The sequence below is a fragment of the Felis catus genome, chromosome B3 (genome assembly GCF_018350175.1).
Source record: "Felis catus isolate Fca126 chromosome B3, F.catus_Fca126_mat1.0, whole genome shotgun sequence".
Lineage (NCBI taxonomy): Eukaryota > Metazoa > Chordata > Mammalia > Carnivora > Felidae > Felis > Felis catus.
The window spans coordinates 63,249,939-63,275,612 of NC_058373.1; the positions used below are offsets into that span (position 1 = coordinate 63,249,939).

The following is a 25,674-nucleotide window of genomic DNA, read 5'->3' on the forward strand; positions in this document are numbered from 1 at the left end:
TCTCAACAATAGCCAAATTATGGAAAGAGCCTAAATGTCCATCAGTTGATGAATGGATAAAGAAATTGTGGTTTATATACACAATGGAATATTACATGGCAATGAGAAAAAATGAAATATGGCCTTTTGTAGCAACGTGGATGGAACTGGAGAGTGTGATGCTAAGTGAAATAAGCCATACAGAGAAAGACAGATACCATATGGTTTCACTCTTATGTGGACCCTGAGAAATTAACAGGAACCCATGGGGGAGGGGAAGGAAAAAAAAAAAAAAACAGGTTAGAGTGGGAGAGAGCCAAAGCATAAGAGACTCTTAAAAACTGAGAACAAACTGAGGGTTGATGGGGGGTGGGAGGGAGGAGAGGGTGGGTGATGGGTAATGAGGAGGGCACCTTTTGGGATGAGCACTGGGTATTGTATGGAAACTAATTTGTCAATAAATTTCATAAAAAAAAATATATATATATCTCAATAAAGCTATAAATACCAAGAAAAAAAAAACTGTCTTTTAAAATGGAAGGAGAAATGATGTGCATTCTACCCTGGGTGCTGGGTCACCTGGCATTTGCCATCATCTGCTGGGATTTGAAAAGTAATAGAGGTCACTGTTTATTGTATTTTATTTTTCTCATTTAGACACGTGTGTTAGCCACCTTACATGATGGAGGGGCAGAAAGGATTCTTGTTATACATGTGTAGAAGCTATTTATGACAGAAGAGAATGAAACTAAATTTATCCCAATTCTATATTGTCATATTGGAGTGATACACTGCCAAAGAGAGAGGGAGACAGAACATCAAATTACAATTAGTTTGGTGAGATAGTCTTTTATGATTATATACCAAAGCGTTATATGCAGAAAGTTACAGGAAGCATGTTTCATTAAAAATATGTTTTCTAAATTTGTTTTCTTTGTTAAAGTGAGACACTTGAGTTTTGAATCTTGTGGGAAAGCCCTGAAAGATGGTGTAAGGATGAAAGAAATGGTGTGGACATGCCACCTAGTGGTCACACTGTCACGTCTGTATTTTCTTGCCAATGGCGATTTGAGTATCAGAGGTAGATTGCCTATAGTGCTGGGGTTTCTGGCAGAATCCTTTTCAGATACAGATGGAGAATTTAGTTAGCATAATGTTGTCCTTGATAGGACAATGTTTTTACTTCTGCTTTATGGTCACTAAAGCTGTTCTACTTCTAATTCATTCTTTGAAATTAATTTTATTAGCTGGATGTTTTTTGCTATCCTTTTTGCTAATTTTGTCAGCAAAGATTTGAATTGAACTTAAAAATCCTAGCTTAGTAGTTTACCATGTCATTGAAATGAGCTCACATGTAAATATACAGAAGACATGCACAGTATCGGGAGTGTATTGTGGGACCTCACTAAATTTTGGATGATTGCCAGGTGCAGTGAAATTTCATTAAAAGCCTTTCTTGTTCTTTTAAGCTAAGTTTTTCTTTAGTAGGATAGTGTTGAAGAAAAAGATCAATGGGAAAACTCATCTGAGAAAAAAAATTTTTGTTTCAGATGAGCTATGTTCAACAAGCACATACTTCATTAGAACCATAGATAGCTGACTGTAATCATTTCTTAATCCTTAAACCACATGTAATCCAGAACTGTGTCAAATATTGAGGTTTTCCAAAACAAACTTAGTGAGAGATATTAAGAAGGATCAAGGAGTGCCTGGGTGGTTCAGTGGGTTAAGCAACTGAATTTAGCTGCTGCCAGGATCTCACAGTTGGTGAGTCTAAGCCCCACATTGGGTTCTGTACTGTCAGTGTGGAGCCAGCTTCACATCCTTTCTCTCTCTCTGCCCCTTCCCTGCTTGTGGTCTCTCTCCTCTCTCTTGAAAATAAAATAAACATTAAAAAATGATCAAAATTCCCAGAGGGAATTGGGGAGTTTATGTCCTCAGTGACAAGAAATCTTTGAAGGCTCCTCTGTGTGTGTGTGTGTGTGTGTGTGTGTGTGTGTGTGTGTGTGTGTTTAGGGGACATGGGTGGGGGAAAACATTGGTAGTAAAGGACTTAAACTAGGTTATACAATAAATTTCCCTAGGAGGATTTTTACTAGTATTATTTTGGGGTTCATTATGGGCAATGTTTACATAAAGAACCTTTTTTTCAAGTTTATTTATTTATTTTGAGAGAGAGGAAGAGCATGAGTGGGGAAGAGGCAGAGAGAGAGGGAGAGAAAGAGAATCCCAAGCAGGTTCCACGGGCAGTCAGTGTGCAGAGCCTGATGTGGGGCTTGAACCCACAAAACTGTGAGATCATGACTTGAGCCAAAATCAAGAGTCGGTCACTTAAATGACTGAGCCACCCAAGCACCCCTTCATAAAGAATCTTAACGTCTGATTAAGTACTAACATTTTGTCATCTCTCTCTCTCTCTCTCTCTCTCTCTCTCACACACACACACACACATTTTTATATATGTATGTATGTGTGTGTATATGTGTGTGTGTGTGTGTGTGTGTATATATATATATATATATATATATATATATAATGTGTGTTATATATATTTTGTCCAGGGAATTCTCATGGTGGAATTAAATAAAACATAAAGAAACTACAGGAGATCTCTTTAGAACGATGCAGACTTTAGCTAAAAATTTTCCCTAAAGATGTTCTCTGAATTTGCAAGAGCCTGCATAACACATTAATCATTTAGATTGTAAAGTGTCTATTTTCATGCCCAATACTGTGCTAGGTGATAGTTGCTGAGAAGAATACAAAAATATGTATTGTGGAGGCTGGGTTCTCAAGATCCTTGTAAGAGGCACTGTTGAGACAAGTATGGAGCCAAATTGCCTATGTTGAGTTCTCTGCTCTGTTTCTTACTAGTTGTATGACTTGGAGAAGTTACCTGACCTCTCTATGCCTTAGTTTCTTCATCTGTGAGTGCAGATAAGGATAACTGGTCTCGCAGGGTTGAATGCACAGTGTTTAGGACAGTGTTTGGATATATGGTGAGGACTCAATCCACGGTAGGTATTTTCATTTTCATCATCTGATGAGAAAGCCAGAGCTCAGACACCATACATAAGAGGAAAGTTCAACACTGTATTTTATTTACTAAAAAATTGTTGAGATCATTTACTATAAGGGTTCACAAAACAGAAAACTAGTGTGGGCTGGGATATTTTGGAAGGGAAGGAATGAGGGATGGATCTGGATTTTGAACATTTCAAGAAAGATTTTCAGCCAGTTTCCCCTATTTGGATTTCACTTAAGGAAAATAATTCATTGTGATTCTTGGTGCTATATGCTTCTACAGGGCTGAAGTTGACCCTTTGTTTGCTTACCATTTGTTTTTCATTCAGCAACAATTTATGGACTGTGTCCTACGTCCTGTGTGCCAGGTATTGTGTTTGGCATGAAGGATACAATGGTGAGTGAGGCAGACAGGAATCACAGCCAGAATTTCTGTTCTCCAACTTTTGAATAATGTTGCCCATACACCTTAATGTCCTCTCTGAATCACGTTTGGTTTATTTTTTAGATGATGATTATTATTTAGTTGTTTTTTAGTTTATTATTATTTTTTAATTTAGTTTATTTTAAAAAACGATTTAGGATGGAAAGTTCAAACACAAACAACAATGTAGTCAGAAGAGTGTAATGAAAACTTAGGTACCTGTCACCCATCTTTAGCTTCAGCAGTTATCAAGGTCATGTCCCCCTTCCTGACCCTATCCCACTTGGAGTTATTTTAACGCATACCTAAGACATCAGGTCATTTCACCCATAAATACTTTAGTGTGAGAATCTGTAATTGATAAGGAATTTTTAGAAATATAATCACCATGCCATTATCCACCTAACAAAATTAACAGTAATTTCTTAAGCTTAAATGATCTCAAATGTGTCTTTAAAGGTGTTTGATTTTTAATTAACATACAGAAAATGACTTTTTTTCCCCCCCGCATAAGGTTCTGTGAATTTTGTTATGTTGTATCTTCCAGTCTATCAACTTGATCTGCCTTTATGTTTATTTTGGTCTTTTTAAAAAGATTCTTTCAGCAGGATTTTGTAGTCTTTAACATACAGATCCTGTACATATTTTAGATTCATACTTAAGTATTTCATCTTTTGGAAGTTTTGTGAGTGACATGATGGTGGTTTCTAATTGTGCATTGCTAGAGTATATAGGAATAGGATTAATTTTTATATGTTGACTCGTCCTCTTATTGCTAAAATCACTCCTTTGTTCCAGGAGCTTTTTTCCCCCCCTCTCCTGATTCCTTGGGATTTTCTCCATAGCCATTCATGTTGTCTGTGGGTAGGATTAGCTTTATTTCTTTATTGCAAATTTGTATGCCTTTTATTTCTTTTCCTTGCCTCTTTTCTTATACTGGCTAGAACTTCCCATACAATGTCAAATAGGGGTAATGAGAGTGGATATTTTGGCTTTGTTTCTGATCTTGGGAGGGAACCATTCAATCTTTCACCATTAAGTATGATGTTAGCTGCAGGTTTTATCAGGTTGAAGAAGTTCCCTATGTTGCTGAGTTTTTATCGTGAACAAATGCTGAATTTTGTCAAATGCTTTTCTGCATCAGTCGATAGGATCATATACATATTTTCCCCTTTGGACTGCTAATCTGGTAGATTACACTGATTTTTGCATATTCAACTAGTCTTGCATTCCTTTGATAAACCCCACTTGGTTGTGGTTTATGTAAGGTTTTGAAGTTCCAACTGGAAACATGTACTAAAGGAACAACTAGCAGCTTATATAGACTTGTGTTTGGGATGTGTTGGAAATCATTTGGCTCATTCAACTGTTAACCATCCCATTAGCTTCTGCTGACCTGTTCTCCAAGAACCCACTCAGACCAACCAGGCCTCTGCTGCCGATTTACTTTGCCTCCACCCCCTCCTATCTAGTTATATCTACTATCTACTAATACTTAGTTTCATTCTTTTTCATCCCCTAATCGTGGACCAGGATTAATTTTTATATGTTGACTCATCCCGTTATTGCTAAAATCACTTCTTTGTTCCAGGAGTTTTTTCCCCCCTCATTTCCAAATGTCAGAGTTACTTCTGACTATCTCCTTCCTCCATTTGTGCTTGACATTGAATTCATAACAGGAGAGTTGGGGATACATTGTATTTTAAGAAACAAATATTCACTTCAATACATCTGTGATTACAGTGCTGAACTTTAAATGATATTAAATAATTGGTTTCACAAATTTTGTCCTTTCATGAGACATGGAAAGGAAAAACTATGGATGTCTTGTCATATGTAGTCTTCTAAGATCTGATTTTAAATTGCAATTTCAGGGGGAAGGTAATGGAAATAAACCGGAGAGTAATATAAATGTTTGCATGTGGTTAACATAATTCGCTTGCCTCCCCAGAGGCTAAATTCCAAAGAATTTGTTTCTGTATTCTTGAGACTGAAGACACAACGGTACAGAGATGCCTGTGAAAGCAGGCCCTCATCCGGGGAGCCTCAGCAGGCATGGCCACCCCACTCACCCCCTTGCTGGGGAGCAGTGAGAATACCATGGGTTGTGGCGTGAGCTCAGAGTGCTGCTTTCTGTTAAAACATAGTCTCAGTTTCTTTGAGCAACCCATTAATAGATGTCAAGTTCACATTATAGGTTTTAGTTCCCAAGCAGTGTTAAAAGCAAATGTGTGGGGTTTTATATTTCCAGCTGCCTTTTTTTTTTTCAAAGTAAAATATGTGGGTTTTGGTTTTCAACAGGCCACATTTCTCCTAATAAAAACAGTTGGAACAAAATGTGTTTTATAAGCCTATAAAAATGTCAGACCATAATGATTTTAGTGCTGCATATTTAAAAATGGGTCGCTAATATTTAGGATATTAGCATCTGCAAGGAAAGTAAATTATGGAAAGTAAATTACACTGTATCATTTATATAAAGGAGAAGGTGGTTGGAAACTGGTCCGGTAACTGTATCGGGACCATTTTATTTCAGCTTCTGTGTAATGTGCATGTCTTTCAGCTTTAAGTTATTCAAATTTTGGCCTTAAAATTATTGAACTTCTGTATTTGAAAATGGGCCCCAAAGTTCAAGAATCTTTCATGTGTTTGGAGACCCAATTCATCATGTGAAAAAGTACCTTCCTGCTGTGGACTTGCCAGAGAGGCATCTCAGTGGGTTCTGGTGCCAAAATCAGTTGTGCTTCCTTCTAATGGCTCACTTTCTATGATCTGATTGACATTCTGAGCACCTTTTTGCCCTGTCTTCTAGGAAGCTCAGAAAAAACCTTTTAGCCCATCTCTAGCCCATACATTTTGTACATTTATCACACCTCTGTAATTCTTTTCATGTGATCTCTTTTACCTTTATATTTTTTCTGCCTAATTTTTCTCACTTAACTTTCTTCCCATGTTACCCTATAGTTAGTGTTGTAGGCTGCTGTATATCCATGTTAGTATAATATGGCTGAAAATTGATTTTTAAAAACCTGAGTTTGTTTTTCTTAAAACATTTCATCCACATCATTACATTTCTCTAGCACTTTGGCACTTTTTCTTTATAACTGACAATTACAGATTTTTATTTTTATTTGTTTAATTTTCATTTTAATTAAAAAATTTTTTTAATGTTTATTTATTTTTGAGAGACAGAGAGAGAGACAGAGCATGAGCAGGGGAGGGGCAGAGAGAGAGGGAGACACAGAATCCAAAGCAGGCTCCAGGTTCTGAGCTGTCAGCACAGAGCCAGATGCAGGGCTCGAACTCACAAACTGTGATATCATGACCTGAGCCAAAGTCGGACGCTTAACCAACTGAGCCACCCAGGCATGCCTTCAATTACACATTTTTAAATTTCCAAACAGGAAAATTCCTGGGCTGTGTTTTAAAAAAATCTTTACCGCCCTGCCAATATCATTATTATACTATGTGTTAACTAACTTGGATTTAAATAGAATTTAAAAATTTAAAAAATCTTTACTGCCTTTTCAGATAATAAAAGTAATGCTAGCTGGTTATAAAACATTATAAGATGTTCAAACATTATAAAAATATATAAGGCAGAAAATAAATCTGTTTTCTGCCTTATATATTATAATATAAACATATTATATATATTATATATATATATATATATATTATATATATATTATAATATAAACATATATTATAATATAAACATAATATCCTGTTTTCTAAACAAACAAACAAAAAGCTACTCCCAAACCAAAAACCAAAAAAAACCTCTTAACTATTTGGTGTATAGTTTTGTCTTTCCAGTTTTGTTGAGAAATTATTGACATGCATTTTACTGTATAAGTTCACCGTGTGCGTCATGATTTACATACAGAGTGAAATTATTACCATACTGGGTTCATCTAACGTTCATCTTCTCATATAGATACAATAAAAAGAAAAGAAAGGAGAAAAAAGTAAAGCAAAAAAAAATTCTTGAGATGAGAATTCTTAGGATTTACTTTCTTAATGACTCTCCTATAGATCATACAACAGTGTTAGCTATGGTGATCATGTTGTACATTACATCCCATTATGTATCTTACAGCTGGAAGTTTGTACCTTTTGACCACCTTCCTTCAGTTTCCCCTCCCCACCCCCACCTCTAGTAACCACAAATCTGATCTCTTTTTCTGAGTTGGTTGTTATTGTTTTAGATTCTACATGTGAGATCATACAATATTTGTCTTTCTCTGGCTTATTTCTCTTAGCATAATGCCCTCAAAGTCTATCCATGTTGTTGCAAATGGTAGGATTTCCTCATTTTTTATGACTGAGTAATATTACATTAATATATATACATATTCCAATGCATATCTATTCTATATAGTTATGTATACAACATACATTTTTCCATTCATCCATTGACGGACACTTGGACACTTAGGTTGTTTCCATGTTTTGACTACTGTAAATATTGCTGCTATGAACATGGATTGCAGATATCTTTTCGAGTTAGTGTTTTCATTACTATATTCTCAGAAGTAGCATTGCTGGATCGTAAGATAGTGCCATTTTTAATGTTTTGAGATTCCTCCATACTGTTTTCCATAATGGCTTCACCAATTTATGATCCTACCAAGAGTGTACAGGAGTTCCCTTTCCTCCACATCCATACTAGCATTAATTATCTCTTGTCTTTTTGATGCTAGCCCTTCTAATAGGCTGAGGTAACTCCACTGTGGTCATCGTGGTTTGAATTTGCATTTCCCTAATGATCTGTGATGTTGAGCATCTTTTCATGTGCCTGTTGGCCTTATGTATATTTTCTTTGGAGAAATGTCTATTCTCCAAAATGCCCATTTTTATATGGGGTTATTTGGTGGTCTGATATTGAGTTGTATGAGTTCTTTGTATGTTTTGGATATTAGCCCCTTATCGGATATATGGCTTGCAAATGTTTTTTTTTTTCTCTCATTCTACAGATTGTCTTTAAAAAAAATTTTTTTTTTCAACCTTTATTTATTTTTGGGACAGAGAGAGACAGAGCACGAACGGGGGAGGGGTAGAGAGAGAGGGAGACACAGAATCGGAAACAGGCTCTAGGCTCCGAGCCATCAGCCCAGAGCCCGACGCGGGGCTCGAACTCACGGACCGCGAGATCGTGACCTGGCTGAAGTCGGACGCTTAACCGACTGCGCCACCCAGGCGCCCCTCTACAGATTGTCTTTTTATTTTGTTGATGATTGATCTCTTTTGCTGTGTGGAAGCTTTTTAGTCTGATGTAGTACAACTTTTTTTTTTTTTTTATTCTGTTGCTTGTGCTTTTTAAGTATCATATTAAAAAAAATCGTTGCCAGGACCAATGAGAGTATTATAGAGTTTTGCTTCTGCATAGTCTTGAAGATATGCCAGTCAAATTTGAGGGACAAACTCAGTGTGCTTGAGATGCTTTGTAGGAGGGGACCATGGTTGCTCTGGATATCAGACAAATGGAATTTAGAGGGCAGAGGGTGGTAGTTCAGAGTCTGGCCATGGCACCAGCGTCACATAGGCCTGTGTCCAAGCCCTGGTAGCTGAGTGACTTCAGACAAGCTGCCTCTCCTCCATAAGCTGTCTCTCCTCCATAAGTACTCCATAAGTGCTTTAAAGTACTATCTTGAGTGAGTGAGAGATTATGTAAAGCCCTTAGCACAGTGTCTGATATGTAATAAATGCTAAATAAATGTTAGCTGTTATATTATTTTGACTGATTGATGGCTGTTTATTTATTTAGTTATATTTTTTATTTAAATCCAAGTTAGTTAACATATGGTGTAATAATGATTTCAGGAATAGAATTTAGTGGATGGCTATTTATAGAGAAACCCTGAAGAATCATGGTGCAAACAAGATAGAGTTTATTTCTCTGCCACACGTGTGTCTAGATGGAAGGTCCAGGGCTGACTATCATTCCGTAGTTATCAGAGACCCAGGTTCTTTGTACCTTGATGCTCACCTGGTTTCCAGCCTCTGGTCTAAGATGCCTGCTGTTCCTGTCACCATCGCAACCATGTTCAAGCCAGGGGGAAGGTCATAACTCAGAATTTGCATATAGCTTCTATACTCACAATCGACTGGCCCAAACTTAGTTATATGGCCATTCCTAGCAGCAAGAGAGGCTGGGAAATGAGTCTTTAGTTGAGTGGCTATATGGCCAACTAAAAACACTGATACTGTGTCAAAGTCTTTGAGAGGCAACTTGCGGTCCCTGTCACGGCAGCTACAGCACTGTCTCTGAGGGAAGGTGTCTCTGAGGTGTCCTGCATATGTCCTCTTTAAGAACTGGCTCCTGCCCTGTTGTATGTGTATTTATCAAACACCCTTGTCAACTTGTCCACTGGTTTATATTTTTATCTTTTGCTAATTCTTTGTCAACTTGTTTATGTTTTTATCTTTTGCTAATTCTTTGGGGTAGTGATGTCAGATGTTTACTAGCTTTTCTATAAAGAACTGTTTCCTTTTATACTAAAATTACTTTTTTTATGCTTTAAGACTACCCTGATGATGTAAGGTTCTGGGCTTCATTCTTAAAATTTCCCCACTTCTCTGTTTGAAGAAGTACACTTCAGGGGCACCTGGGTGGTTCAGTCATTGAGCGTCTGACTTCGGCTCAGGTCATGATCTCACAGCTTGTGAGTTCGAGCCCCACATGAGACTCTGTGCTGACAGCTCAGCCTGGAGCCTGCTTTAGATTCTGTGTCTCCCTCTCTCTGCCCCTCTCCCACTTGCTCTGTCTCTCTCTCAAAAATAAATGGAAATATTAAAAAACAGTAAAAAAAAAAAAAAGAAGTACATTTCATTCATTTAAATTAGTCTAGTACCTAGGGAGCTTGCTTAAGAGTTTTACTCTTTCAGATTACTGTGGTATAGACTTCACTTACATGATTATAAACATTCAGGTGGGTGCTGAAAGATTCAGAGCTGGAAAAGCCGAACATTTATTATGACAAATAATAGCTTTGGTACCTTGTGGCTATTACAAATATTAATGTTAAAATTTGTACCCGTGACAAATGGAAAATTATGTAGCCAGGGAAACACGTGTGATGACATTGTTGGGTTAATCCTTTTAATAGATTAATATTTCTTAGCACTGGCTAATCATTAGAATGCTTTAACATAAATATTCTTCTTGGTATCCTGCTTTTCTTGTATATGGTGCTAAAGTAGCCTGTTCAACTGGGTTATCTTTGTACCAAGCTCTGTGTCATCTCAGATATAGAAGAGCTCTTATTTAAAAAAATTTTTTTTAACATTTTATTTTATTATTGAGAGACAGAGACAGAGTATGAGCGTGAGAGGGGCAGAGAGTGGGAGACACAGAGTCTGAAGCAGGCTCCAGGCTCGGAGCTGTTAGTACACAGCCCCATGCGGGGCTCAAACCCACAAACTGTGAGCTCATGACCTGAGCTGAAGTCAGACACTTAACTGACTGCTCCACCCAGGCGCCCCAGAAGAGCTCTTATTTTAAAATTAGATTTCATGGAGGCACCTGGATAGCCCAGTCTTGGTTTTGTCTCAGGTCATGATCTCATGTTTTGTGAGATCAGGCCCCATGTCAGGAGCAGAGCCTGCTTGGGATTCTCTCTCTCCCCCTCCCTCTGTGCCTCCCCTGCGCGCTCTCTCTCTCTCAAAATAAACTTAAAACAAAACAAAAAAAAAAAAAAAGGAAATTAGATTTCATGGTTGTCCCAACTGAATAGTAGCTGAAACTGACCAAAATTTGGGTGTTACTTGGGTTGGAGTTTCTTTTTTCCATATCAGTTTGGCGGGGGAACAGTTCAGAAAAATGTACAAGGCTGTGTGATATTTGTCCTGATCTGTTTGGTTTCTAAAGCTTGATTGAATATATTCTGGGGTCCTGGTTACTTAGTTTTTATCCTACCTGGACTCCCAGGCTCTTGCAATAATTATACTGAACTCTTCTCCATCTTCCTTCCTTCCTTCCTTCCTTCCTTCCTTCCTTCCTTCCTTCCTTCCTTTCTTAATTTCTTTCTTTCTTTCTTAATTTCTTTCTTTCTTTCTTTCTTTCTTTCTTTCTTTCTTTCTTTCTTTCTTTCTTTCTTTCTTTCTTTTCTTTCTTAATTTCTTTCTTTCTTTCTTTCTTTCTTCTTCTTTTTAAAATTTTTTAATTTTTTTTTATTTTTGAGAAAGAGAGAGAGAGAGACAGAGACAGAGTATGAGTGGGGGAGGGGCAGAGAGAGGGAGACACAGAAGCTGAAGCAGGCTCCAGGCTCTGAGCTGTCAGCACAGAGCCTGACCCGGGGCTCAAACCCACAACCTGCAAGATCATGGCCTGAGCCAAAGGTGGATGCCCAACCGACTGAACCACCCAGGTGCCCTTCTTTTCCATCTTTCTTAAAATACAATGTTGGCTGTCTGAGTGTAGAACCTCCTAAAATGTCATGAGAATCTACTGAGCTTGTTTTAACTAACAAGGAGAGAAACAGATTCAAAGACAGAGTAACCACCCGAGGACGCTCGGCTTAAGAAGGGACCTGCACATATGGATAGCCTAACACCCTTGCTTTTGAATTTTTCTGAGACCTTTGTAAAAGTGGGCACGATTCCTAAATTAAAGAAAAAAAAAAAGACAACGACAACAGAACATATCTGAAGAATTAAAAAACCTAAAAGCGTGTCAGTGAACTTAGTCTCCACTGTTTCATTTTAGCAGGCCTTGTGGCTTGGTATGGACAGAGGATAGAGGGAGGCAGACTCAGCCATGTGATTTCAGATTGCCTTCCTGTGGGGTTACAGCGTTTCCACTGCATTTGTCCACAGTTCGCATATTGTCATTGACTTTAGGTAGCAATAACATAAAACACTATTAAAAGAGGAAAATCCCACACCCTTGATAAGACTTGGTAGCTGAATTTATATTTTTAGAAAGCAAAGCTTGGAAACAACCGTATTTATTATTTTAAAAGATTTTCGAGCGTTTTTGTAAAGTGTGCATCTGTTATCATTACTCTAAATATGAATTCTTCTATATTTCAAACAAAGTGTTCACTGATATTTACCTTTCCGATGAGATATTTTATGTGTGTGACTATTTTTAAAGCATGTGCTCATTTGGGTGGAGCTGCTCTTGTGGTGTTTAACCTGTATTTACATATTTTCCTCTTCCTTATGAATGTCTTGTTTCTGACTTTTTAAGACTAAATCCCAAATGCTTCATTTTGGTGATTATTGGATAGCTTACAGATAGAACACACACAAGAAAGAGTGTGTTTATTATTAGCTAAATTATTTATTTTTCATTTACTAAGTATAACTTTAGTTACTTTTGTAAGTTTTTAAATATATGGACTGCTAAGTTGTATTTATTAGCAAAATGTGTTAACTACTTTTAGCATTTTGGTGTATTCTCTTTCTACAAGTTCTTTTTCTGTATATACAAGTATACCCATGCATACCTTTGCAATAAATCAGAATCTAGGTGTATATAGATATATATACACATTATGTAGGTTGTACATATAGTGTTATCTTATGAAAATACCCCTTGTCAATAATTACACTTTGTGAATATGCTTTTAAATAACTACCTAATACTATATTACATTGTGTGATACACCACATTTTACCAATTTCCTTGTTGTTGGACACTTAGATTTTGTGTTACTAGAAAGAATGTTGCGACAAACATTCTTATATATTTCTCTTTCTGTCTTTGATAATTTCCTTAGGATGGATTCCTAGGAGTAGAATTACTGGTCTAAAGGAGTGTGAAAAAATTTTAAAGGTTCTTGATACACAATGCCAAGTTCATTCACTCAGTCAAAAATGTTTCCCTAAGCACCATGGATGTAGCAAGGAAGAAGACAGTCCTTGCTCTTAGTTCATAGTCTAGTTGGGGGAGAGATAGATGTATGATTAAACTCAAGTTCATGCTTTCCAGAGAGGCTGTGTTAATTTGCATGTCACTGACATTGTCAATGTATGCAAGAAGTTTTGGAATGTGTATATGTGTTCTTTGGAATTAGGGTGTCATAGAATACTTTATAGGAAATAAAAGTATTTGTGTTTTGGTTACTGCATATCATGAATCGTACCAAATAATTTTTGACATTATCGATTTAGAAAACCTAACCCATTTCAATATCTCCATTTCTGTCACAAAGCATTGATCTACATTTGTAGAGTATTCTCATTTCCATACTTTTATGGGGGCTTTCCTACTGTATTCTCCCAATCTCTTGATACTTTCTGCCACTGACGAATAGAACACCACTCTGACACATGGAAGGGTTGATAAAGAATACTAAATGCACAGTGCTTAAAACTATCTTATCAGTATTCTGTTCTCCTTTTCAAAGGAGAAAGACCCTTATTTTATGTATAGTCTTTATAAGTGTGGATAAGGCATATAAGAGTGGAACCTAAATATCTATGGTAATAACAACTCATGGTAATGCTATTACATTTAATTTGCAGATTCTCCAATACCTATTAAGCACTGGTTTAATATTCAGGACACAAATAGCAGTTTTCAGGACAGCAGGTTAATCTGTCGTATTCATATAGCTAATATATTACATATCTGGCAATGAAAAGCAATTATTTGTCATCAGAACAGACTAATGACATTAAGGTGCGTAAAAAAAGAAAAGAAAAGAAAAGAAAAGAAAAAAAGCCCACATTTTTAGTTTGCCTGAAAGTTAGTGGGAGGGCGAATGTGGTTTTCATGGAGCACTGAGCTGCATTTTTATGTCCAGAACGCTCAGTCCTTGGGAATAATTATTCTATTCACTGCTCGATAGGTTTCCCACACGTGAAAGCTGCCAAGCTTCTCTGGCTTCTAATTTAGGAGCTAAAAAGATTTCCTTACCGGACTTAAAAGTGATCTTTAGGCAAATGTATGGCCTTCCCTCTTCACTCAAAACTGGCTACAGATAGGCACTGTATATACAAGTAGCCTTGCCAAGTATGGCGAGATAAATTATGTGACTGAGCTGTTTTCCAAAACATGCCTTTTCACAATAAAATACCATATTTTTCTGGTTTACTCGAGTTATTAGTATGATCTCCATACTCAAATGAGCAAGCCAACTATGCCTAATAAGTAATGAGAGATGGTGTAATGTCTGCCACTGTATACTTTCAGTTTTATCCATTTGTATTTCATTTGATTTTGATGAAGCGTACGATTTTTTAGTTTACCAAATGAAATAAATGGAGTGGTTTGCATATTATGCTGTGGGAATTCTGAAGACTTGTATGTCTAGGATGAGTTTTTAGAGAGGTAGAGGTTTCAGTTTGTGGACGTGGAAAAATGTGGATGCCTGGTTCAATACATCCTTGAATTTTATATTTGATAGAAGGGTGTCATAGCGTTGGTAATCTTTTGGCGCTTAATTCTTCAGTCAGTATCACGTTGCCAAGGTCTATCTATATTTTTGCATGCATCAGTGGTGCACTCTTTTTGCGGGCAACATACTATTCCATAGTGGGAATATACCTAAATTTATTTACATATTTTCTTGTATATAGACATGTGGGTTATTTCCAGCCTTTTGTTATTGTGAATGCTGTTGCCGTGGACATTCTTGTATGTGTTGTGTGTTTTACATGTGTAAGAGTTCCTCTGGTTTCTACTTTGGAGTAGAATTGATGGGTCATAGAGTGTCTGAATGTTCAGTTTTATAAGATAATGCAATCCTGTCTTCCAAAGCAGTTGTACCTAAGTTTACATTCCTACCAGAAACACTTTGGAAGTCTTGTCGTCCATATTCTCTTTAAACACTTGATGCTATCGGACTTCTGAATGTTGCTAATTATGTGGGTTTAGAAGGGTCTTCATTTGTATTTTGCTGATCACTAACGAGGTTAAATGTTTATTCAATACTTATTGCCATATGTATTCCTTCTTTTAAAAAAGGCCTGTTCATGTTTTTGGCCTAGTTTTAAAAATCGCATTGATTCAGCTTTTCTTATTAGTATAGGAATTTTTTAAAAAATATATGTTCTTGATACTAATCCTCTGGAAACTTTATGGATAGGAGATATCCTCTCCTGGTTTGCAACTTCTTCCACTTTTTCTAGGGTGACTTTTAACGATTGGATGTCCTTGCTTTTTAACAGAGTCAAATTCATGAATATTTTATAATGAACTCTTTTACAGAAAACCTTCCCTGTCAAGATCAGAAGGAATTAGAAAATACACTCCTCACTAAAATTTTTATAGTGTTGCTTCCAGTATCTTAAGTTCTGATCCATCTGGAATTAGGTTTTGTATGATGTGAAATAAAGGTTCAGTTTTCATTTTTATCATATAATTCACCACCTCTGTCATATATTAAGGTCATATATGTGCTTGGGATTTTTTCTGAGCTTTCTTCTGTTCCATGCGTCAGTACGTCTATCCCTTCCCTGAGTCATAGTCAGTCAGCTTTGTAAGTGGTCCTAATATCTGATAGTGCACAGCTCCCCTCCTGGCTCTTCTTTTTCAGGAAGACTTGCCTTTTCTTTGCTTCTCTGTGTGAACTTACAAATCAGCTTCTTAAGTTCCATAAACAATTCTCTTAGGATTTTGATTAGCATTGTATTGAATTTTTAGATGAATTTGGAAAGAATGTCATCTTTATGATATTAGGTGTTCCTTAGGAACCTGATACATCTCTCAATTTATTTAGGTATTCTTTAGTGTCTTTTAATAAAGTGTAAATATTCACATGTTTGAACCTTGCATCTTTTTTTTTTTTAATGTTTATTCATTTTTGAGAGACAGAGAGACAGGGCCTGAGTGGGGAAGGGGCAGAGAGAGGGAGACTCAGAATCTGAAGCAGGCTTCCAGGCTCTGTGCTGTCAGCATACAGCCTGATGGGGGACTTGAACCCACGAACTGTGAGATCATGACCTGAGCCAAACTCAGATGCTTAACCGACTGAGCCACCCGGGTGCCCCGAATCTTCCATCTATTTAAAAAAATATTTATTCCTAGTTGCTTGATATTTTTAATGCGATTATACATCATGTCTTGTAAATCATGTATTCTAGCTGCTTATTCCCGGTGTATAGAAATGTGATTGGTTTTTGTATATGGATCTTATATCCAGCTATCTTGCTAAACTCTCTTTTTAAAACATTTTTATTTTAAATGTTATTTAAAATTTAAAATTTATTTTAAATTTAAAATTTATTTTAAATTTTATTTTAAAATGTTTATTTATTTTTGAGAGAGACAGAGTGTGAGCTGGGGAGGGGCAGAGGGAGAGGGAGACAGAATCCGAAGCAAGTTCCATGCTCTGAGCTCTGCACAGAGCCTGATGTGGGGCTCAAACTCACAGACCATGAGATCATGACCTGAGCCGAAGTCCGACGCTTAACCGACTGAGCTCCCAGGTGCCCCTCTTTTTTAAAAAATAATAACTTGTTTGTGAATTCTTTTGGGCTTTCTATGTGTATATTCATCATTGACGTTTTTATTTTCTTCTTTTCCATTATTTTTGCCTTTTTTTCCTGGTACTGTTAAGAACTTCATGACAATGTTGAATAGAACTGATGATAATGGGCGTTCTTTTCTTGTTCTTGTTCTTCTTTTTTTTTTCAAATGTTTGTTTATATCTGAGAGTGAGAGAGAGAGAGAGACAGAGCAGGAGTGGGGGAGGGGCAGAGAGAGAGATGGAGACAGAATCTGAAGCAGGCTCCAGGCTCTGAGCAGTCAGTGCAGAGCCAGACATGGGGCTCAAACTCATGAGCCATGAAATCATGACCTGAGCCAAAGGCGGATGCTTAACTGACTGAGCCACCCAGGTGTCCCCATTGTTTTCTTGTTCTTGATTTCAAAGGCCATACTTCTAATGTTTTCCAATTAAGTGTGATGTTTGTTATAGATTTAAAAAAAAAATACACCAGGTTAAGGAGAGTTCCTTCTCTATTCTTACTGTTTTTATCAAGAATTTCCATCAAATTTTATCAAAATGCTTTTCTGAATCTACTGATATATCTTTTTTCCCTCATTTAAACTTCTAATATGTTAAATTAAAAATACTAAAACTATAAAAATATTATTTTCAGATATACATGTACAGGGTGAACTATGTATTAAAAAAATAGAGGTGTCTGCGTGGCTCAGTTGGTTAAGCGTCCAACTCTTGGTTTTGGCTCAGGTCATGATCTCATGGTTTCATGAGATTGAGCCCTGCGTTGGGCTCTGCACTGACAGCCTGGAGCCTGCTTGGGGTTCTCTCTTTCCCTGCTCTCTCTGCCCCTCCCCCCCCAAATATGTAAATCTACTTAAAACAAAACAAAACAAAACAAAAAGCAGTCAATGGCAAGTATGATTCAGGATAACAGTTAACACAGGTGGGTAGGGAGAAGCACTTGGGAGACATCAGTTGTTGCTAATGTTCCAGTTCCCATGTCAGGTGGTGAGTTTATGGCCATACAGTATAGTATCTAAAGCAAACAAATATATGCATAAAAACACAAATGATTAAATACGAAAGCTGATCATGCATAGACCATTAAGGAAAGATAAGCCTAGGTGTTATAAACTAAGAATTATGATTAATCCATCACTTCTCGGCCTTTTGGCTAGGATCAAGTGAAGAATTATGATTAATCCAATTGTATGATTTAAAAAAAATAAATTCTTATTTGTCTATATCAGACTGTATGGCATTTATTCCTGGGTTGGTAAAAAGTCTTCTTCAAGTGCTGCATTTTTCACTGCTATTGGTTAAGTTCCTCCTCTTTAGATACCTTTTGGCTGTTTGTGGTTGTGAGATTTAATATCATGGCTCACATGTGCTTTAGGGTCTGCACATCCTAAGAGTGAAAAGTTCTGTGATTATCCTGTGCTCTCAATTGTTTAGTCCCCACATTGCAAGATGATTAAATGGCCCTCGTTCTAGGTTGACACTTTGTGTGGAATGCTCTGCAGTGTATAGAGAGCCTGACCCTTTCTTTTGGTTACTTAGACCACACACTTCTGTAATGAACACGCCATGAATTTCTATCCCACCCATCCTATCCATCTCATCCTATCATGTAGGGCTGGGGCATGAGGTTTGTAGCTTTTGGGGAGGACACTCGGAATGTATTTTAGTGGTTACGGACATTTGGAATGAAACAGAGTTGGATTTGAATCTTGGCTCTTCTTTTTACCAGCTGTGTGGTCTTTAGAAATTTGAATAACCACTCTGAGCATCAGTAATCCAAAAAATTTGCCTGATATTTTTCTCCCAGGTTGTTGTGTTATAATGTTGTCGATTGTTATTACTATGATGATCATATCAGCATCATGTAGAATTAATTTTTGTATCTCCATGCAGCTGGATGAAGTTTCAAGCTACTGACCTGGATTTTCCCTTGAGTGTGCTTAGAGGCACCAGTCGTTTTATTTCCTAAGTTCTGAAAAGAGGCCTAGTGCCAAAATACCCTTACCTTCCTTTTCAACCAGTGCTTTTTCTCTTCTGTCGATTAATGGGGGGGAGGGGAGAGACGGGCAGTCATGTCATTCACAGCCAGGCCCTTTCTTTTTTTTTTTTTTTTAATTTTTTTTTTCAACGTTTATTTATTTTTGGGACAGAGAGAGACAGAGCATGAACGGGGGCGGGGCAGAGAGAGAGGGAGACACAGAATCGGAAACAGGCTCCAGGCTCTGAGCCATCAGCCCAGAGCCCGACGCGGGGCTCGAACTCACAGACCGCGAGATCATGACGTGAGCTGAAGTCGGCCGCTTAACCGAATGCGCCACCCAGGCGCCCCCAGCCAGGCCCTTTCTAAGCAGATACAAGTGTTTGGACTGATCTCAGTGCTGAGAACAGTATTAACAGTGATCACCCCAGTACCGAGCACCCCCACAGCAGCTACCGTACTGAATGCCGGACCCTCAGAATCTCCCTAGGTTCCAGTCCAATTTCCTAAAGCAGATTTTTAAAAATATTTGTTTACTGAAGGAGAGAACACAAGTGGGGGAGGGGCAGAGAGAATGAGGGGCGGGGCAGAGGATCCCAAGCAGACTTCTAGCTGACAGCAGGGAGCCCCATACGAGATGCTAGGAGAGCCAGATGGGGGTTCAAACTAATGAGCTGTGAGATCATGACCTGAGCTGGACTTGGATGCTCAACCGACTGAGCCACCCAGGCAACCTTTCCAAAGCAGATCTTTGATCTTCACCTTCACACCAGGAAGTCGGGGGCTTAGAGAGATTCAATAACTAGCCCAGTGTCACACCATTAGTAACTGGCAAAACCAGGAGGCACCCCCTGGTCTCTGTGACCAAAACCTACATTCGCAGCCACTTCCTATGAGGATGCGATTGCCTGGACAGTGTTTACATGTCCCTAATTTTTTGGATTTTGGACTTGGAAGTATGTGGAACCCAGAACTCAGTGGGACCTGGGTGGTTGAATCGTTGGATTCTCTGTGCCTTTTGGGGAAGCCAGCTCCCTGCCCATGCCAGAGATGCTCTGGAAACTTTGGATGCTCTTTAGCCATTTTGAGAGAGAAAGCGAGGGAGGGAGTGGGAGAGAGAGAGAGAGAGAGAGGATCCCAAGCAGCCTCAGTGCTGTCTGTGCAGAGTCCAACCTGTGGCTCCATCTGGCAAACCGTGAGATCATGACCTGAGGCGAAGTCAAGAGTCGGACAGTCCACCCACTGAACCCCCCCGGTGCCCCATTTTGGCCATTTTCTACTAAAAGTTGAATCTAAGATGATTCAGTGCTCCGATTGGTAGTTTCTAGAAATTTTCGCATTATTCACTTTGGGTGCGGAGTATTCAGATATGTGGCATTCATGACTATATTTTGGATTTTTAAGTCAGAAAACTAGAGCATTTATAAAAACCTTGGAAAATATCTGTAGTATGCTGAAATAAAGTGAGAACTTAGTAAAAATATGCATTAATGCAGGAATCCACTGCCCTCACACTAAGCACAAGAGATCTCTGTTGAACCTTGGGAAAAATAAACTTACTCCCTTGGCTTTTATGGGGGTGGCACTAAAATTTGGTAGCTGTGCCCAGGAGTGGGGTAGTGGCATAGAATGAAAACAGTCTGCAGGAGCCTTCAGGTTCTTTAAAACACAACCAACTTAAACATTAACATAGTCTTTAGAGAATGAATCCCGGATTCCCTAATCCCACACAGACAGTTGAGTTTTTGAAAAAGAGGTTCAACTTAAAAAGTTAGTTTACTCTCCTACTTACCAAGTATTTAATTAAACACAATTAACCAAAGGGTGAGAGAATAAAATTTTCTGTTTAAAATTCTTTCCTTCTTCAGCACACCCCCCAAATGACACAAGTTTGAGGAAGAATTGTTAAATTTTAGTTTTTGCCCTTGTGCTAGTTCCCTATTTTGATCCAGTTAATATTAAAATGCTCACAAAGCAATTATCATTCATCTTTCAACTTGATGAACAGATTTTCATTGCAGATGAAGTCTGCCCTGTAAATGATTAAACATTAATGAAAACAAGAATCAACCTGATTTGTTTCAACACCTCCATTTCTCTGCGGGAGGTGACATTTTTCTGCCAGTTTGTCCAAGTGGTGCTTTTGCAGCCTCCCTCTTGCTCAAGTAGCGGGTATGTGGCTTTGTTTGGAATTCAGTCGAGAGTATGCCTGAGCTTGAAAATGAAAAACAGTATCCTACTTCTCAGATTCTGTTTGTAAGGATGTGGCAGAGTGCTTACAATACGTTTGGAAGCTTGTGACTCCCGAGAATTTCTCTGGCATTGCTCAGCATTCAGTATTTGCAGAGTATTTAATTTATTGGTAGCATTGAATAACATGCAGGGTAAAATGGCAGCCCTGTTAGGCTTTCCATTTGAACAGCCTTACTAGGATAGCAGCTGACCAAACGCTGACAGCTCTTTCTGCCCATAAAAGAAGTTGGGTTCAGCATTCCAGCTGAACCAATTGACCAATTGACCTTTCTTCAGTCTTCTTTTGTACACCCTTAGGAGAGGAACCATCACCACTCTTTAGTTTATATCTGCTATATGGTTCCTTAATTTATTCCTCATATATGGGAGTACATTTCTTTCCGTGTTCATGTGTGGGGCTTTTGGGCCAAATTTGTTTCCTGCGTTTCTGTTTCTGTTTACCGAACAGAGTAGTCACTACTGGAACAGATTTACTCGCTCAAACATCGACTGGCACATAAGTGCTCAGTAAACAGTGTTTGAATGAAGAAATGCCGGGCAGTGAATATGGGGACTTTTGGCCTCTCTGCATATCTGATTAAGTGGTCATATATTTACAGATTTGATTTCCTTTCATATCACTGCTATCTATGTAATGTTTTAAGAATTTCCTTTACCTGGATAGTTTAAAATTCCAGCATTTAAACATTACCTCCAGATTTAGATAAAGGTAAAATTGTAGCATTGGCTATCAGCAAGCAGGGAAATATATTAATTTCCAGTTTCCAGGAAGGTTGGAGGGAAAGACTTTCTTAGAATGAGCATGATTGTCCTCTGACAGGAGCACTGAAATTAAATGGCTCGAACCGCGTAACACCTTGGCAGTCATGCATAAGTGCATCTTCTTTCTCTTATCGATTTTATGTATTGTGCTTTGCTGGCAAAAATGCCGATTGTTTATTCACTGATGTCAAACAGCTATAGAACCAGCTTTGTGTCGTGCATTGAAAACCAGACTGAAGAATATCACATTTTCTGGTTATTGTATTTGTTTTCGTATTCTTTTAATTGCACGTGCACATATAACAGTAACCCTATTGACGGTATGAATTCCCGTTTTCTATTTTGGAATTGATCTCGCAAGAGACAGTTGAAAGTTTGTGCTCTGTAAGTAGAGAACGATAAGTCCTTTGAATAACAACCTGAAATAATCTATTATCATGAGAATACGTGCTTTATTGCTTTTTTTTTTTTTGACGTATAGCTTTTTGTTTTGATATGATATGTGATATGAAGGGAAATGTTCCCCGTAAACTCCTAAGTATAAGAGTTGGGTTTGCAGAGAGGCCATAAGTTCCCTTCTGTTTTGGTTACAGCAGGAATATCATCTATTTTTAACACAGTCGCTCTCTGCCATACAGTGTGGTGACACGGCAGTGCCATCGCATGACACTGTCATTTTACTAGAAATGCTGCTTTAATTTTATCCTTTTATTTTTAGCTTCATAACTTCCTCACAAAGCTATCTGGAATAAAGAATCGAATGTTCAAGCATGACATTTACGTTCACTTGAGATTTTTCAAAAGCATCCGCCAGGACTTGATTTGCTTAAAACGTGAAATAAAAATATACCTCTGTTAATTAAGAGAACAACTTCAAATCCAGTTACTCCACAGTAACCTGAGTTCTTGGCATTTCAAATATGCAGTTAAGTTTTATGTTGACCCAGTTAATGTTCCCAAAGTCAATGGAGTGAGGCAACTTGGATTCTCTAGAATCGGGTGTGGAGATGGAATTTGGGGTGCAAGATGGTTACTAGGAATTGCCACCTATAAAAGGGAAGGGGGGGCAGGGAAGGTTTAGGTAGAGGGAGGCTGATGTTGGCTGATGTTGGCTCAAGTGACCGGTCTTGCCCGGTCACCAAAGGCAGGCCAACCTGGAGAACCTGTGATCTCCAGCAAGAGGCCCTCGGCTGCTGAGGCCCATGGAAGAGCCGCCTGCTGGAGACTGTCTGCTGACCACACTCACCACAGCTGGACAGAAAGTCTTTCTTGATGTGAGGGACTGAGCTCCACCACATGGGACTCTTATAACTATTATTAACAACAGTACATAGATTTTATAGTCAGAACGTTGTCTTTATCTGATCAGTGAAAAATGGAGGCCAAACAATTTGCTTAAGATCTTGTGGTTAATTCAGAGCAGAGCTAGGAAGACTAACTTATATGTCCTATTCTCTTAGCCTTTGGTAAACTGACATCACGCTGTGATGGCTGTATTATTCTTTCATAAATAATTTTTTTTAATGTTTATTTAGTTTTGAGACAGAGACAGCGCGTGAACGGGGGAGGGTCAGAGAGAGAGGGAGACACAGAATCTGAAGCAGGCTCCAGGCTCTGAGCTGATAGCACAGAGCCCGACGTGGGGCTTGAACCCACCAACCATGAGATCATGACTTGAGCCGAAGTCGGACGCCCAACCGACTGAGCCACCCAGGCGCCCCATGGCTGTATTATTCTTAAATGGGTGTCAGTGTATGTGAAGAAAAAGTGAGCTGCAGGTATGATAGCTACTCAAGAACTGGTATGGCCAACAAGAAGAGGCACAGGTTTTAGATTCCAGCTGGCTTGGCCTTCCGGTCTGTGTTCTGTCTGGCTCTGTGACAGGCAAGTCTCTCATTCATTCTGACCTTCAGTGTTCTGGTCAGTCAGTCAATAAAAGGAATGAAGTTGATTTGTTGACCGAACAGGGTAGATGGAAGCACATAATACACTGGTGTTCATAGGAGGAAACACCGTACATGCTAATTTTCTTAAATGTCAAAACCAAGTCAACCTGTAAAATGTCAGTAGAGAAATGAAGATTCGAACTTGAAGACAGGGAGAACTTTTCTCCCCCATATTTTTCTTTCATATTTCCCCCATACCTGTAGTGTTAATATATTAGGAAATGAATTGACAGACTTTTCTGAAGAACTTGCATCTGCGGTGTGAGGCCATTCCAGACAGACATGGGAAGGGCTATTATTAAAAAAAAGGAGAGGAAGGGGGCACCTGGGTGGCTCAGTCAGTTGAGCATCTGGCTTCGGCTCAGCTCATGATCTCACTGTTTGTGGGTCGAGCCCCATGCTGGGCTCTGTGCTGACAGCTTGGAGCCTGGAACCTGCTCCAGATTCTGGTCTCCCTCTCTCTTGCCCCTCCCCTGCTCATGCTCTGTCTCTCTCTTTCTCTCTCTCAAAAATAAACATTAAAAAATTTGAAAAAAAAAAAGGAGAGGAAGAAGCACGGAGTGAAAAAGATTAAATCAACAAATATTCATGGAATGCTTATTATGCAGAGCTTTTTTTGAATTTTAATGGTACAGCTCAATATAGAAGGTGAATGGAAGTACCAGATCTGAGCTCATTAAAAACTGCCGCTTCTCCCTTTTCCACTTCTACTAGCCTTTGGGTTTTAGTCTCGGTTATTTTTCTAGGTTTACTGCCGTCAGCTGGTAACTATTTCCCACCTGTCTATGTTATATGTTAGGCCTACCTTCGGCCCATTCTTTATGGAAATTCAAGCCTATTATTTCCTACTTCCAATTACTTTCATAAAGGTCAAAATACTTGACATTGATGGTTGCCGGGAGCCCGCCAACCTCATCTCTCACTATTTACATTTCCAAACCCAAATCTTCCCCCTCTTTCTGCCTCACTAGGTCTCCCAATAGGCTTTGGCCCTTTTGCTTTGGGCCTTTGCCCATACTGATTCCTAATCTGGTAGTGCTCTTTCTCTTTCCTTCTGGTTAACTGCCACTTGGTGTATATTTTTCTTCCTTTGGGAAGGCTTTTGCTAATCCCTGGACTAGACTGGGTCACCCTCTTACTTTCCTCTAATACTCCCCCTTAGGATTGATCACAGGAGGTAATTACTTGCTGTGTGCGTGTGACAGTCTTCTCTCCTATCAGGTTTAGCTCCACATGGGCTCCGTACTAGTTCTGTTTTGGCTCCGCCAAGCTCAGTCCTGGCAGGGAGGGAGTCAATGAACCTTTTTGAGTGAAGGACTTAGAAGGCTCACATAAGTCTCTCTTGTTCAGCCTGTGCTTCCTACCTCACTGTTTGGGCTCTCTAAGTTTAGACGTAGGTCAGTGTAAATCCCCCTACATTAAGCTCCACATTTGCTACCACAAAGACTAAGAATGAAGACTTTGCTCTGATGTCTCCAATTAAAAAAAAAAAAAAAATCCTTACCGTTTCTTAAACCTAGTATGTTTTGTTTTATTTTATTATTTTCATGTATATTTTAGTGCATGTCACTGTGTCAGGTTAAAAAACCATGGTACTTTGATTTATTTAAAAAATTATTTTCCTTACTCGAGCCATTGAATGATGAGAAATGAGATCTTCAAATATTATTATTCAAAAAAAAATGTTTAAGGACTTGATTTGTGAGAGAGGGAGAATCAAGCCCTTCATCCACACCCGAGAAGCTTTGCTAATCTAATGTTTTTCCTCGGACCAAAAGCTCTGTTTACAGTGCCCGGTGTTTTATAAGTAAGAGCTCGAGGGGAGAGTGGAAATAGGTGGTTTGCTTACAACAAACAGCACATGTAAACGTTCTCGTAATAAGT

The 25,674-nt window shown here is 38.5% G+C and overlaps 1 protein-coding gene and 1 pseudogene across 3 annotated transcripts in view; both read left to right on the top strand.

Annotated features, from left to right (window-relative positions):
• The window catches only part of FSIP1 (fibrous sheath interacting protein 1), a 201,030-nt gene that overhangs the window by 101,584 nt on the left and 73,772 nt on the right, over window positions 1–25,674 (top strand). The window lies entirely within an intron of this gene.
• LOC111561251 lies at window positions 17,985–18,117 on the top strand (annotated as a pseudogene).